The 5,239-nt window shown below is 42.0% G+C and overlaps 1 pseudogene; it reads left to right on the plus strand.

The window, feature by feature from the left end:
• Positions 1 to 2,147: 2,147 nt before the first annotated feature.
• LOC126110078 (5S ribosomal RNA) lies at positions 2,148 to 2,265 on the plus strand (annotated as a pseudogene).
• Positions 2,266 to 5,239: the final 2,974 nt, after the last annotated feature.

Below are 5,239 nucleotides of genomic sequence, written 5' to 3' on the forward strand. Positions count from 1 at the left end.
CGCATCGTAAGTACATGTACGACTCACTGGTGAAAACCATATTTTATATTCTCTTTAGTTTCAAGAATGCTTTGTCAAATAGAAGAGATACGATTTTTAATTTCCGTACTTGTAATTTGGTTTCCATCTTTTCCACTGCAGTTTCTGAAGGTTAGGTCGCAAGTAAAAAGTATGTTATAGCGTCAGTCAGAAAATAAAAAAAAAATTATGATCACTTTCAATTGTAAAATTTTGGCATTAGAATTCTTCTTCGAGTGTCAGTAGTTTTTATGAGGTAAAACACGGCGTAATAGACCTCGACTCTTCTACTACTGGGCATGTTATGGCATTGGAGCAGTGTGATTGGTGCACTTTTCCTCGCCCTTTCCTGGAAGTTTTCAGGACACCGGAAAATACTCGGATGAGTCTAACTGCTCAAGTCGACCGATAGATCTAGTTTCTAATCTCTATCCTGCACAAAAAATGACTTGCCATGTCAGATGATTAATAAGAAATATAAATAAAAAAAATCAAGTCTCTAGAACGGATTCTCCAGTCTGAGAAAAAGACAAAAGTATTACGCTGGGAAAACTGTAAATAATATTTGCATCTGTCTTATAAAATGGTCATAGAAGAAAGTATCACACAAATGTAAATAGCTTAACACATTCGTGGGGACTGTTGCCGGTTTGCAAGTGACAGCAGGCTTATGTAATATGCTCCAAAACGTCCCACATAAAAATGTAAATTTCCGGTGCTCATATCTCTGGTTCATTGGTGATAAAACGGTGGAGTCAGGTGTTTTGGACTGCCTTTGGGCTCGGTGCCATTTGTATTCGCAACAATAGGATCGTCTTTGTGTTACTATGCTACAGTAGGTGGTCAAAGCATAAATATAGCATACTACCTCCGGCTTAAGCAAACAGAGCAAATCGGTTGGTTCTTTTTACATTTGATGTGGTCGACGGAGGGCTTAATGGGACTTACGGAGGCATTGGCGATTCATCGGAAGTTTTTTTTTTACTATACTTTTGCAGTCACCACGGACCAAAATCCAACCGAGGATTCCAAGACGTACTTGTACGCGTAAAATACGTATATAAAATCCAGCGTGAAGCGAAAACGTAGTTTATAAAGCGATTTAGCACAGAGAAATACGTTGTAAAGTATCTCCATCATCTGGAAACCCCATGTTGTAGTACTGAGGCACATGGAAAAATTTTTTGGGCGTAAAATTCGGTCTAAGGTATGAAATTAGTTTTGCGTTCTCAGATTCACATGAGTAAGCTATCAAAATTTTACTGACCAATACATTTATTTTCACATTAGTTACATGTCCTGCTGCAGTAGGAAAAAGAAGGGAACCAGAAGAAAAACGCTCCTATCGGAGAACAAAAAATGCGAACACGTTCCTGTTTATTTAAAAGACTCTGACTGAAAAGTTGGATGCCATGTGCCTCGGTACCTCCCTCAGCAACTTTAAAAATTTTCCGGAAAATATTGGCATGCGAACATATTCACCTTTGTTTGTGCTGAGAGAGAAGGCGACAATGACAAAGAGAAGGTAAAGTAATAAATGCTGGAAGACTGTGGTGGTGTTGTAGAAAGAACGAAGGACACAATACAGTGTGAGAGAAAGAGAGGGATGCAGTAGCAGTGGAGGTAGTTGACAGTGACAGCACGGTGCTAAAACGAGATTGAAGAAGACTTCACCAGGGGCGGTAGAATAAAGAGAAAGTGGAAGTGGGTAAGAGGCGATGATAATAAGGGACAGAGTATATGACAATGCAACGAGGAAGAGAGACACATCGAGAATGAGAAGCGACAGCAGAAGTAGGAAGGAAGGAATGCGATATTAGGAGTAAGAGCAAGATAGTGACAGTGGGAATAGACAGCGGTAGTAGGGCAGAACGAAGGGGACTGTGGCTGTGACAATGGCAGAGAGACACAGAGAGATAATGACAACGTTGGGCTGAGTGATTGAGTGAGAAAAGGGAACTGGGAGTAGATGGGTATGAGCGAGTTACAACAATCGACTAGTGGGAGTGAGTGAGTTAAAATTATGGCGCTTGAGGGAGTTTAAGGCAAGTTACATGTTAAAAAACGAGCGAATATGTTCGAATGCCAACATTGTTCGGAAATTTTTTAAAGGTGCTGAGGAAGGTAGCGCCAATGGCCTTGCCGCAGTGGTAACACCGGTTCCCGTCAGATCACCGAAGTTAAGCGCTGTCGGGCTGGGCTAGTACTTGAATGGGTGACCATCCGATCTGCCGAGCATTGTTGGCCAGCGGGGTGCACTCAGCCCTTGTGAGGGAAACTGAGGAACTACTTGATTGAGAATTAGCGGCTCCGGACTCGTAAACTGACACACGGCCGGGAGAGCGGTGTGCTGACCACATGCCCCTTCATATGCGCATCCAGTGACGTGGTCTGAGGATGACACGGCGGCTGGTCGGTACCGTTGGGCCTTCATGGCGTGTTTCGGACGGAGTTTAGTTTTAGTTGAGAAAGGTAGAATAAGGCAGCTGGTTCCCCAATTTTCAGAATCTTTTAAATAAAGAGGAACATATCCGAATTTTTTGTGCTTCAATAGGAACATTTTTCCTCTAGTAAGAGATATGCTGGAAATAAAGTGATCCTGTTGACTCAGTGAACGATTGAGAGGTGTTCAGACCTTGAAGTGGAGGGCAGTGTTCAAGATCACAGGTAGCAGTTGTTACAAGGATTTTTCGTTGAGATATATAAGACCGATTTCTGATGGAATATGGTTCAAATGGCTCTGAGCACTATGGGGCTTAACATCTTAGGTCATCAGTCCCGTAGAACTTAGAACTACTTAAACCTAACTAACCTAAGGACATCACACACATCCATGCCCAAAGCAGGATTCTAACCTGCGACCCTGATGGAATAGAATGACCATGAGAGCAGTTGTTTTTTTATTTCTGCGACAATGATTTTATATAAGCTGGTCTGCCTCATGTATAGTTGTATCCAAATGATTTATACATGTTAAGCTACATTCAGATCCGATGATGGCACCTTAAGTGTGTTAAAACCGGTCATCTAGTAAACAGTGTTTCAGCGATCTTGGCTTTTGAATTACTTCTACAACAGAGTGATCGCCCCACGACACACTATGTGTTCACTGCAAAAGAGTCAGATATTTTGCCTTCCAGCTCTTCAAAATTCTGAGCAAACAGCTGTGCAGGGTGTTAGCGGCATAAATGCAGATATTTTTGTTGATGACTGATGATAATGCGCTGAACAACGTTACTTCATTTGCGAACTAATAATTATAGCTATTGCTAGTATTATGTTTTCAGTCTGGTCAGTGCCTCAAAGATCACAAGGCAAAACTATTAATACGATATTTCAGAGCCTCTGTTTGTAAGAAGTACGATGAAATGTTTCTCCGAACGTGATGTGATTAGCTGTTGTATTTTTCAGGTTATTGAAGTGTATAATAGGGATATTGGTACATCTTATTTTAGTTCTAGTATGCCTCTTATTGTTAGTACTCGCAATCATCGTCAGGTTGATGAGTCAGAGAGGATCTATGAATGGCGTAAGGACGACGGTGTGTGTAAACACGAAAACCTTTTAGGTTTGCATGCATGTCCGGCGAAACATTACATCGTACTTCTTACAAACACAGACACTGCAATATTTATGCGCCGATACTAGGTAGTGACTTTCGATTAAATGGGTCGCCTATGTGGGAGTTACAGTAAGTGTGCGAGTGAAGATTAATGAGACATGGACGACGACGTACGGAAGTTGGGATCTGGCCGAGAAAGGTGCATGGATAAAGGAAATCGTTAAAGCGACCGCTCTCACTAGCAGGAAATCCGCTTTCGACTCTCGGTCGAGCACAAATTTTCAGTGTCGTAATTCCATTCTACAGTTGGAGGTTGCTCGTACCCGCAACAGTGAATACATTTCCTGTGAGCCATTAATGCTTATTTTCCTCGGGACAGTAGGTCACGTATTGACGTGTGGACGTGAGGACAGCCTACACTGACAGGTGTAGACACCTGATGACGCAGTTACGTCCATGCCGGACATATCAGGTTGAAAATTATGTGACATTTTTTCGGGAAGACTGTTAGACACTGAGAAAAAACAGCTAACACAATGAAGTGGGTACATATTGAGATACCAATGATCATAATATCTGTACCCGTTCTCCAGACACCCTGCACGCAGAACGAATCGCCTAACACTTGCAACGAAAATATTTCGGACATGGAAAGCACTATCCATACGCGGTTTCCACAGAATCGACCTGTAAATAAGGGCGAGTATCTGCACCCAATACACAGATTTTGATACATTGACGAAAGTGAAGGTTTTTACAACAGTTACAGATTTTTAAATAGAACAACGCCTATCGACAGTAAAATGGGAAATGTAGCGTTAATGAGAATGTCAGTGGCGTTTATTGCAGGAAGCTAGTGCAAGTAGTTACGAGAATTCGTGTTGTGTGAACATCGTAAACACCGAGAGCTGTTTGTTCCATCCTATTGCTTAGATGCTAGGCGACGATGTTAAGTTTGCTTACACTGTGTCGTGTGTACTGCGTTCCGACGGTCCTGTAACTTATTGTGTGATAGTGGACGTAACAAGACTTGCTTGGAAGCTAATATGTTTCAATGCGAAAAAAGGCGGACATGCTCATGGTTTATAGTGAATGTAGGAAGTATGCCGTTCGTTTGTGTACCGTGTAAGCCGATAGATGTCGCAACAGACGTCAAAATCTTCAATCTCCTTAGACAATTACAGTGAAACGGCGTATTACTGGTGCCTGCACTCCTCTGAAATGCTAGAACGTGTGCAGTAATCATTGCATGGCAGGCAGCAAATTTGTACTGACGTAGGTGATGGTCATTTTGAGGACAGGCTTTGAGGGTATATCGATTCTTTAACTGTCAGACACCACAGACAGACTGCATTCACGTCTTTCGTTTGTCGTAGGCAGTATCTCATATAACAACACGATACCTCCGTTGACATTAACTTACGCACCCACGTGAAATTCACATTCGTTTGTGCTATAATATTGAACTAACAACTCTCTGTATTTACGATGTTCAAACTACAATCTCTTGTAAACTACTTGCAAAAATGGTTCAAATGGCTCTGAGCACTATGGGACTTAACTTCTGAGGTCATCAGTCCCCTAGAACTTAGAACTACTTAAACCTAACTAACCTAAGGACATCACACACATCCATGCCCGAGGCAGGATTCGAACCTG

This window comes from Schistocerca cancellata, chromosome 12 (genome assembly GCF_023864275.1).
Source record: "Schistocerca cancellata isolate TAMUIC-IGC-003103 chromosome 12, iqSchCanc2.1, whole genome shotgun sequence".
Classification (NCBI taxonomy): Eukaryota; Metazoa; Arthropoda; class Insecta; order Orthoptera; family Acrididae; genus Schistocerca; species Schistocerca cancellata.